We start from the raw sequence: 12507 nt of genomic DNA on the forward strand, positions 1-12507 counted from the left end.
ATAGTATGATCAACAGAAAAATACAAAAGTAAAATTCAGCAGCAAGAATATCAAACAGATGTGTTTGGCAATGAAGACGACATTGGGGTATCTGGGGAGAACTCGTATCTTTGTCATAGACTTATTTATGCAGCCTCTGAGCATGTCTAAACAGCTCACCAGAGAGCAGTGCAGTGTCTTAAACCAGAATGTCCAAATCAAGTATGCAGTAAATTCCAGTTCCTGTGCCCAATACAAAAAAATCTGTATTGCAGCATCTCTCTCAGCAGTACTGATGAGCTAACCAATGCCAGTGTTACAAGGCTCAGTCAGTGACCATTTCAGGCTGTTTGAACCACACTCAGTGGTAAGGTGAGGTACTCTCTACATCATTAACTCAGATCTGTTCATGTTTCTCTTTCCACTTGCAAAGGAAGATAACATTTCTTGTCTCTTCTTGTTGCTTAAATCTTCTATTTGACCTGCTTAGATTATCAGGGACAAATGACACCTTTTGGGGAGGATGTTTTGTCCAGTACCTGTGCAGCAGTGTCTTGATTGGATTGGGTTTGATTTGGTCTTTCAACATAGAAATTTAAAGAAAAGACAATAGGAAAGAACAGCACAGATGTTTTAGTAAAGTAAATATTTTAAAGGTGGGTGAAAGTAGATCCTTTGCTGAGGTTTGCTAGCAAGCTGCTCTCAGTTAAAATTTATGATTTTCACATATGTATCACATAGCTAGTAGGTAGTAAAAGTTGGAGTTTGTGGCATCATAGATGATTTCACAGAGCTTGGAAGCCAGGATGTAAAGGTAAATTACATCCTGGTAGTGTAATCCTAACACTGGCTACTCACAGCCTTTATTCTCACACTACAATATTGATACTGTCCTTCCAAAAGGAGATTCATCCTTTATTTCAGGAACTGAACAGTAAAGACAGTTGGCACATGCAAACAACACAAGGTGTTCTCATTCTCACTTTTCTTAAGATTCTGTTGCTGTTCTAAACATGAAAGACTACTCTGTTCTGAGATCCTGAATTCAGGACAAAAATCTCTTTCATATACACGGTATTGTTGCATAATGATGCCAATTGTCATGAAAGGTAACAGTTTCCAATACAAAATGCAATTTAAATTGAGTAAGAACATTTACATTGGAAAGGTGACAGGGTACCTACTATGAAGCACACCATTAGAATGATCCTAACTTAAAGATTACGAACACCCACAAACATCAAGAAACTCGAAGGTAATGTTAACCACCCATGAGGACTGGTTTCATGTTTGTGGCACTTATAACTAAGTTACACTATTTCTCTCTAAAAATCCTAATTTTGTTTTCGGTAAGCACTGTGGAATTGTGAAGAACAAGGATTACATGAAACAATGTTGGAAGCTGTATTTCACTTAATGAAAAATCCTTGACAAAAAAATGTAAATCAGATACTGCTGAAGTTTCAGGAGTTCAAGAGAACTGAATCCACTTACACTCTGAGAGGCCCCAGCTGTAAAGTACCTCATATTACTTGAAAACCAGAAAGAAGAAAAGGTCCCAAAGAGTTTATCATTTGAATAAACTGAGAAAGCATGTGACACTCAAAAGATTATCATCCCCATTTCAAGGAAATGTGAAACAAAGGACATAATTTGTTACATCAAAATAAAAATAAAAGGTGCCAACAAAAGGTTCAGAACATGTAACAGTTCCCAGGTTGGGAGAAGCTGGATAGACGTTGTTCTCACTACTGAGCATGACAGAATATACACTGACAGTTATGTACATTGACAGTTATGTATATTGAACAACTTGAGACTTTGACAGGGAACTGAAGACCAACTCATTTGATGGATAATAACTGATTATACCAGGGGAAATGGGAGATATATAGGCTAATAGATGAACAAAATATAATTTTGATTAAACTGATTTGAGCAAACCAGATATACACTATACATCAGTTACTGAACAAACACCAGTATATCAAAGCCACACAGTATGACAATCAATACACATTTCTGTAGGAATGCTTTTGTGAAGTATTGTGTCTGTGTCTAGGAAAAACTACGATGCATAAAAAAACACAAGAAGAAAGGGCTTTGGTTTGTTTGGTATTTTTTTTAAACTTTGAAGACGCCATTGACTACGATCATGGTGATGATGGGTAGGGTTAACAAGTAAGAACTTTAACCATAAATCCCAAGTTTAACAGGTGGGATTGGCCAAGTGATAAAGCAGAGTGGAGGATAATTAACAATGGCAGATGCAAGTGTACATTTGCCTGGAAAGTTAAAGCAACAATAAATCAACAGTAAGCGATGTTTCAAAGGATTTTGTGCTGAATTGATGTGAATCTGTACGATTTATCTATGCAATACTTTCTACTGGTCAACAAAGCTTATATGATGTACATGAGAATACTGAGATTATTTCCTTTTCCATTTCTTCATGTGGCAACTGTCTACAAAGCTCATGTTAGAGCAACTGTCTTTCAAGAGCTACACTGTTGTTTTGACTCACATAGTATAAACAGACAAATTAGCTACATTAGCTTTTGTGATGAAAATATGCATATTCTGTAATTGTTGCACACCATACAACTATTTTATCAATAGGATTGGCATTTTTTCAGAATGTAAATCTATTGCCTTCACTTCTCTACTATGTATATATATTTTGTATCCATACAAATTGTCTATGTTGTACAGTGATCCAGAAATAAGTATATTTACTCAAGTAAAAGCACACAGCCACCTTGCCATATTAGGTCTTCGTATCAGCTATCTTGGGAGTATGCGTACAGCATGGATTCTGCAGCACAGCATAAGAGCAATAATTTATCTCTTAAAATGTCCATTGACTTTCTATCTCTGGTAGCATCAAATTCAAAACTACCTTCACGGTGTATAAAATTTTGTGTATAAGCCTTTTCCATCACACAAATCCTTTTGCTTTCAGTTCCACCTCAGTTTTCTGCAAGTTTCCTTTAGACTTTCCTAAGCGTTTTATTTTATTTGACTATTTCCCCTAAGTTTTTTTCACATTAGCTTCCCACACTGAGAATGCCTTCATTGCCTTCATCTGCCAAGAATTTTTTTCCCCGTCCCAAGCTATTAGTGCCAGGACTTTTCTTCTCTCCAGTGTCTCTTAAATTATCCTAACCCTTTGCACTTCCTAAATACTTCTCCCGAGCCTCAGCGTTTGTCTTGTCTAATACAGATCCTGAGTGTCTTAAAGCAGAGAATGTTTTACCCATCTAAAAAGCCTTGTAAGTTTACAGGTTTTGTAAACGCGTATTCATAGTAATAGCTGCAATATACACCATGTAACATACAGATGCATGAACGATCAGTTAGAAATAAGGCTTAAATTGAGGGAAGGCAAACCTTATACAAATGCCTTATGATTCTGAAAAACTCAAAGAACATAATATTTCCTCACTTAGAGCTTGATACATTACATTACTCAAAACACTAATATATAGAGTTTAGAACACTGTGGTTGCTCAAATGACAACTATGCTAAGGACTTTGGAAACAGCAGGATATATATAGGAGAAGGTGATAGTGAGTGGGCAGAACAGCATATGAAAAAGAAATAATCTGTATGAACTCCAATGCATCTGTGGGTGTGTGAAAAATAGATGCTCCCAAATTCATTAGTGACTTCTTTCTATCTCTTAAAATCTGACTGTTGCTTAGTTAGCAACCAGGTCTTCAAGCTCAAGAGAAGCAATTGTTATAAGCAAAGCACTTACATTGAATTGATTTTTATATGCTAATACATGCATAACATTTACATCTTTTTTTTTTTTTTTTTTTTTATATCCATGACATAAGACACTGCATTAATTTTCAAGGACTTTTTCTGTCTTCCTTCTAACACACTCATACTATACACTGACTTCCCACCCCTGCAGGTAAGTAAATGACTATTTGCCATGCTTACAAAAGGCTATTCCATCTTAAATGCTCAATTAAATATACATATTTCCATATATTTCTATTTCTTATCTTTCCTAGGTAAACAAATTAGTAAATAGGTATATGATAACATATGGTAATGTATTTATTTTTAATCCAAATGGATTTTAATAGGAAAGCACTTAGCAGTTTTATTATTGCAATAAATAATGGAAGAAATTTCTCCAGAAAGAGTTGTTCCCCAATCAAAAACTCCATATAAAGTTTAACATTTTTTCTTTCAAATAATGTTTGCTTTCCCAAGCAAAAAAGTTTATTTTAATTTTTTTTATTGAAGATTCAAGTTTAAATTGGGGCAAATACCAATGAAACAGGACTAATGGTGTGTTTTAAGTACCATAGTCATCTTCTAAATTTGATATTACTCAATGTTATGCCAGAAAATTATTCTTCCCAATACTGGACTGCAAGTTGATCTGGAAGTATTTAAAGCTACAACAACTATGTTTGTGAGTCTTTCACCATTACCTGTAATTTCTCCACTTAAGCTTCTCTACCACTTCAAAGACAAAATTAATTTCCTAAAATATGCAGCTTGGGCTTCAATCACATCAATGTGGAGGACAGGAAGACCAGGTATGCTAATATTTTAGAAGTAGTTTAGGATTCTCTAATAAAATCCACTGAACTATTAAAAAAGAAAATTTAGGATTTTTCTTTTTTTCAAAGATTTCTATCTGTGCATTTCAGGATGGTCTCATCACTTACATAGAATTGCCACTTTTTTCATATGGTATATGCTAAATTATGTGTGCATTTCTATAAGTACTGTTTTTCCACTGGCACTCCATATACATCCCTGACTACCAGTTACAATGCCTCGTGAGATAGATGAAGCCATAATAGAGAAGAACAGAGTGAAAATGGCATAAAATGAAAATAAACATTAATAATCTTTAACCTCACACTGATTCATTGACTCACATAAATAAGGACTCTGGGATTTGGTCCCTATTACAGAGAAGGAAATTGTGGTGTTGAGTCTTTAATCATCAAGGCACTTAAGCATTATCTTTAGCACTAACCTTAGAGTAAGATCACAGAAGTGAGCTGGCAACTCATGCATCAAACCATTATTACGCAGCTGAGGCTGGGCAGTTGTGGTGGGTGTTTGGTGCTGTTGTGTTACTGTTGCTCGTAGCCATTCCTTACGTTTAAAGACTTTAGAAAGTTTGAGGAAGAGAGAAGTCTGCAGTACACAAAACAACCTTCCATTTAATCAAGAAGGGGAGCAGGGTTGGAGTAGAAAGTGGGGAAAAGGCAGAAAAGGCACCATTTTATTAGTGTTGTCCAGATGAGAGGGCACAGAGAGCTGAAAGCAGCTAATTTAGGGCAGACCATACCAGCCACCTGAAAAAATATGAGAAAACCATGTACCACTTAATCCATTCCTAACAGTAAAGTTCGAAATTGCTTAATGGTGAGATACTGGATCCAGTTACTTTTGTACCCTGCAGCTCTCCCACTGAAACAGCTCTGTCGCAGATTCTAGATCTACCAGACAATAAGTGGTCATTACTTCTTTGGTCTTTCTAACCTTGTATCATTTACATATTTTTGTAGTATTTTAAACCCCTCAGTTACCTGGGTTAGTTTCTGTGTATTTGTCCCATGTCATGTTTTCGATTGTATTTGAAAACACAGACATGGATTTTATTTTCTTCTGTGTAGTTGCTATCCAAATTTTAAATGCAGTTAAAAAAGAAGAAACATTTCTTTCCAACCAGCTAACGTCTTTACCTGTTTGTTTTAAAATCATTTCTCTAGAAACAGCTACCAGGATACTATTGTTTACTCCTCCCACTGGCTTTAGCTTTGTTCATGGATTTCAGCATTTTAGGAAAAGACATTTCTCACCATTACCTTTTAGAAGCCTCCCATTCTTCATAGCAAATTTTCTACAGTGCAGTTGATTCAAATAAATTTACTCCTGAAAATCTCAATTTTCAAATTTCAACACTTCAGTGATCAAGCACTTGGAAATACTTAGTTTTTAGACAGTATGATACCAATGAAGAGAACAGTGACAGCTGTTCAGAGTCTTCTGTACACTGCTGAGTAGAATTAGTAAGATGACGATATTTTTACTTGTAATACCTAGCTACTAAAACTCTATAAACATTGTTTGGTAGCACCTTAGATGGGAGATTAAGTAAGCCTAAAAATTATATTTCTTTTATGAGCAGGAGAATGAAGACATGAAATGAAGTAGACTGTGATTTGAGTTCTTATTTATTTCCTAAACACAATGCTCAGGTTGGGCTTTGAAGAACATGAAAGTGATACTTAATTGAGTAGCTTGTTCAAAAATAGTTCAGTAAACAATGCTTATGGACAGAAAATAATTACTTCAATTCCTTGTAAATAAATTTTTAGGACAAAAAATATAACATGATTATAAGATTTGAAGTCACATGATTCTTAGACTATTAAGTAATCTCAATTTTTAAAGATTGCTAATATATCACGGCAGATCCATAGTTTTGTTTTAGGCAGAATAGAGTATAAAATTCTGATACAGCAGAAAGGATTTAGTTTTGTATTACTGTATTGGAAAACAGTTAAGATATTCTGGACTTCACTCAGCCTCCAAATCTGAAGTGGACTGTGGCAACAATGGCTTTCTGGAAGATTTTATTTCTTCACAGTGATAATATGGAATTCCCCCCAGTGGTGGATATAATTTAAATTTGGTCAGTTACAGAAGCATAGAATGGTTTGGGTTGGAAGGGACCTTAAGATCACCTATTTCTAACCCCCCTGCCATGGGCAGGGATACCTTCCACTAGATCAGGTTGCTCAAGGCCCTGTCCAACCTGACCTTGAACATTTCCAGGGATGGAGCAGCCACGATTTCCTTGGGCAGCCTGTTCCTGTGCCTCACCACTCTCACAGCAAGTATTTTTTTCCCTGTATCCAATATAAACTTCCGCTGTTTCAGTTTAAACACATTACCCCTTGTCCTATCACTAGAGTCCCTGATGAAGAGTCCTTTCCCAGCATCCTTGTAGGCCCTCTTCAGATACTGGAAGGCTGCTATGAGGTCTCCCATGCAGTCTTCTCTGCTCCAGGAGGTTCTATGTTTTCATTTAAAATTAGTTAATTAAGAACAGAGGTGAGGCATTTTCAGTCTCTTTCCAAAGTTAAGTCCTTCTACTTCAGTGTTTAATGACTGCTATGTATTTCACATGCAGACAGTTCATCCATTTACTATTGTCTATTAATCTATAGCAGAGACTATTGCCTACACTATCTGTACTCTATAGTATAGACTATTTTCTATATTATCTCAAGACAATTTATCTGGAACTCAACATCAACACACCAATCCTTGTAAAATTTCTCTAAAGACATTCCCTTGCCCCTGCAGCACCAGGAAGCGTCATGGGAGACTGGCAAGTATCACGAGGCAGCAAAGTTTGGGGCAGTTTCAGTAGCCACCACCAGTCTAGCCACCAGATCCTGCCAGAGATGCTGCTGCCATTTTAGGCAAGGAGGAAACTGAATTTGGCTGAGAGACTGGCTGCAGCAACAGATAGAAACAACCTGGATAAAAGGTGGTTTTTCCCCAAATTGGCTCTTCGTATTCCATATCGTAATATTTTAGAAGACACTTGGTCTCATTCTGTAATAATCTAGATGGCAGATGTGATGTACGGCATGTTTTTAAAAAAATTATAGAATTAAGAAATTAAAAAGTTGTGTATGGTCAATAAAGAGGGTTAAGTCCTTCCTTCCCATCCCTGATTAGTGTAAATGTTGATGTTCCATTTAACTGCTTACTATTATATTCTGAACCATTTAAACTTAATTTCTTTCCAAAATTTCTCATGAAAATATTTACTAACACAGACATCTCTTTTTAGTACATTAATTTTGTCTTTAGACATATATGGCTATAGACAGACATTTATGATTCAGACATTGAAATCCCTTCACATCAGAGGAGCGCTTTAAAGCTTATGTTCTTAAATACAAGCTGCTGAGGGGGTCAGCTAAAGGAAAGTGTGAGAAAAAAAATCCAGAGATACAATTTACTGCCATTTGTGATGAATTTCAAATAAAGCTTTTCTCCAATTTTCCAAAGCTGTCCCTCTATATCATATAAATATATTAAAATAAGCAATATAGGGAAAAATGCATATTTAGTAAATACCCATTGCAGAAGCTTTAACCGCTAAAACTGTTCTATCAATTTATAAACAGTTTAGAATAATTTGGTTCTTGTCTACTTCCATAATACTATCATTCTACATATCACTGAAATACACACAATGTTAAGAAGGGTAAGGTAACAGATGATACATAGCTATGACGAATTACACTTCATCCTAAAAACTGGAAATGGGAAAAAAAGGAAGATCCGAAGAGGAAAGAAATACAACTGTTGTATGAAATACCACTGAAGTCATACTTTAAGTCTACAATTTCTCTACTTTTGTAAGTGAGATATGACAGCCAAAGATTCACTGGAAATTTCACCACTGACCCAGGTGGGGTTAGCTCATGAATGGCCACAATCTCCACAACATAACACGTGATCCTCTTGCAATCTATGACGGTACAAAACCGAAATAAGAAGGGCCATTTCTCTCCTTTCGATCACATTTATATAAATAAAGAAGAACTTCATGCAGAACAACGAATGACAGCAATTTAGGTAAGCAAAAGCCACAGATTTCCAGAAAGTCTTAATTGCAGAGTTGACTGTTTGTACATCCATTAATATTGTAAATATATCACATCATTTGGCTTCAATACAGACTCTAAAAAGGGAAAGGCCAACTAGACAGAGGATGTCTTAGCATCAGAATTGCTACAGAAAAAATAATGGAGGAGGAAAGAGAAATTAGGGTATTCTGAACACTCTTTAAAAGGTTATTCATTTCAATTAGTATTTTTTCCAGACAAAACATACTGAAAACTGTGACCAAAAAAACCTTAAAGTTCCAGGGGCCAAAAGCAAGTTAAGTTTAAAAAGTCTGTGATCTGCAGAAACATTCACATGTACCTACAATAAGTACACACACATTTGAAAAAGAAAGATGTAAACAAAATTTTAAAAAACTGCACGTAACATAGTTAGAAGGTAAGAAGAAAAATTACTTTTGTCAGAACCTGGGCATATTTCTAGAGAATAATGACAAGGGCTTGGAAATCCCTAGACCACAACTGCAGCTTTTATCCAATCCACTTTGTATATCAGTGCAACAGTACAGCTTTGCACAACTGTGTTTGAGGCAGAAGGTCAGCTGGATTTCTCCCAGCCCTTAGGGCAGAGCTGATGGCAGCTCTTAATGCAGAGGAAGGTTTTCTGACAGAAACAAAACAGAAAAAAGGAATCCTTTTTTCTTTGGAGTAACCACCATTTGCACTTCTAGAGATTTTTAGCTTGGGGAGCTGTGCTATTCATGCATATCTTGACAGATAACCTGTGTTAAACTCAATAGACCATTACAAGCTTCAACTCAATAATTTTGGCAGTAGGTCCTGTAGTTTTAACTGGCAGTGCTAATAGACATCTATGTCTTCTTTATTTTGCCTCCATTGCTGCTGTGTTCATTTTAGCTAGCATAACATTCATTAAAGTAACCACTAATATTTATTTGACTAGGACTTGCCTGAATACAGTAACAAAATTATAACTTGCATAAAAGGGCAGTTAAATCTCATTAAAGAAATGAAAAAGTAAAAATGCAAAGTTACTTTCAAACTCTCTACTCATAAAAATCCCAGAAGAAGTTGACTGGGAAACTCATTTCCTGAAAGCTGTTGCAGATCCACATTTCCTGAGCGTGGCTCTTGAATTCATTCCCAGTGATTCAACTATTTTTTTTGGATTTACTCTAGGTTTGCTAGTAATGCCTTGAAAACACAATCTTATGGCTGGTTTACACCCATCAATGTCCACAAATGTCACTGAAGGGAACAGTCTACCTTCGTTTTTACCTCCTTAATGCTGGTGCAAAACATCATCTCTCTCTTCTCCTCTTCACCCACTCAGCTATTCTGAACCAACTCCCTGCTAATCTTTACAAGCCACACTCTGGAAATTAGTCCAAAGCACCTACATCAATGAACATGCTTCAGGAGCCATCAGACGAAGCTCTTAGAGATCTAGGGGATCTAGTCATCATTGAAACATCTCATATGATAAAATCTGCTCTTCATTTGCACTCGACAGTACTACCTACCAGTCCTAGATCCTTAGATGAAGGTGAAATGACAAAATCTGATAATTTCCTGCTATCTTAACTCTCATGTTTTGAATTAGTATATTGTAATATTTAACAGGACTTCAATATTACTTCTCTTTATTATTACACATAATAAAACATTAAATAAATTTCTGTTCAGTTTAAACCATAAGTAATTTCTTTTCATACTGCTCAGCATTTTCATCCATGTAAACTGGTAAATGTTTTGCCCATATTAGATGTGACAACATTGCAAATTGTCTAATGTCATGCTAAAAGACCACAAAACACTTTTCATCTGAAAACGACAAATCCCTAGAATAGTGGTGTATATTTTGTGCAAAGTTCAAAGCACCGGACAGGACAGTTTGGGGAGGTTTTTTTATTTTATTTTTATTGCAGTTCTCAGCAATTTACTTCAGACCATGAGACAACAGCCAGTGGCCATAATTACTTTGGGCTGGAGCTGATAGTAGCAGCGTCATGATTAAAGGTTTCCTACTCTGTAGCTGCTAAATTATCTTAGCATTTGGCTAATGGTTTACTAAAAATAACAAAATAACTACCAATGCTATTACTTAGAAGTACCCCTTGCACAGAGAGTTTCTAGTGAAAATGAAGTATATTCTGGTTCAGACAGAAATCTGGGCTATTTTTAATTAACTTCTGGGTAAATTTACCACTGAAGTTGCAGTAAAAATACCCTGTAGCTGCAAAAGGTCTCTCCAGAGTATGACTGGTTCTGAGGTGTTTAAGCCATTTGCTTCATAGGAAGCTTCATTCGCCAGCTTCATTCATTCATTCCTGGTTTCACACATAAATGTTCTTTTACTTTTCAGTTAATATAGTTTATTGTGAAGCTCAGTCTTGAGAAAATATTATCTTTAAAAAATGGAATTTTAAAGAGGCAAAGAAAATGAAGGGAAAAACAACTGAGACAAAAGTGGTCTTGTTGCTATGTTTTATAATATAGTTGCTGAAATAAAACTCACTGTTAATTAACAGCTTAGAACTTAATGAATATATTCTGAGAGGAAAAAAATCCAATAACAATAATAATATTGAATCCTTGTTATGATTATGAACTCATTTTATGCCCATTCCTTGACAGGTAATAATTAAAAATCCTTTGACTTTATGAATTCCTTGATCAAGATTAATATGATTGATTTTTTGTCTACCCTTAATCAGTTCAGAGTTTGTTCACAGACCAATAAATTCCTTTTTTACCACTATTTTCCCTAGATCACTTTTGCCCTGAGGCCACAAAATTGATTTTTGTGTAAATAAATTCCATTTCCATAGAAGAAACTTGAACAAAGCCTAGGACAAACGAGAAATATGCTTTTACTCTTTTCTTTACAGACTGATTTAAATATATTAGGAAAATTAGAATTACCACCTGAATAATGACAATAAACAATATGTATTTTCAATTGTTAAATGGAAATTCATTGTTGCAAAGGATGTTCTAAAAAAGGCAAAGGACAATAATGGATTAGAGCATAGTTGGCTTTACTCACTCCCCCGATGCACTCATATCTGAAAGTAAGACATTTTACTCTCTTGGGATAGCATGAAGAATGCAAAGCTCTTAAGACTGACATCTTAGTAGTGACTGACATGGTGTAACTCTAATAACAAGATTTTCTAAGCATCACTAGTTAGAATAGATACGCAAATAGTCTGTTAGGGAAAGGTGCAGTTTTAGGGAAATTAATCTTATAGAAAAAATTAATATCTGGAAAGATGATTCAAAAAATAGAAAGCAATGCATCAGAAGTAAGGTCAAATGGGAATTTTCTTCTCAGAGTACAATTCTCAACTAAGGCTACACAGGATACACACATTCATTTTCATGGTTTCCTTCCAGAGTGTGTTGTTTAATTTTTCAAACAGATAAACTGACATATTTTGACTCCTAGAGCCATGCAAAAGCAGCTAAACTTGATACTGTTCCACATAAAACTAGATAAGCTTTATTTACTTGCAGATACTATTGACTACATTATTTTATTTACTAACTCCAGTGACTTACAAGTTGCAGGCTGGTTTGCCTAATTCCATGACTGAAACTGCTGGATTCAAGACTTTTCTTACATTACAATCCTGTGCTTACGTAAATTTCTAGGAATTAGAAAAGTTAAAATACTATTTCTATGGCAGGTATTATGCATAATTTTAATTTTATACCTTCATAAATCAGAAAACAAGATATAGTACTAGAACAGTCACAGCAGAAGCATTTTCTAAGAGATATAGTCCCCATCTAGTTGGATAACTCTTTTGAACCAGCTGTATGAGTTGGGTGTCCAACATTTTAGTTACCTGCTTGAGATTCTGA

This window comes from Psittacula echo, assembly GCF_963264785.1.
Source record: "Psittacula echo genome assembly, chromosome: 6".
NCBI classification, from domain to species: Eukaryota; Metazoa; Chordata; class Aves; order Psittaciformes; family Psittacidae; genus Psittacula; species Psittacula echo.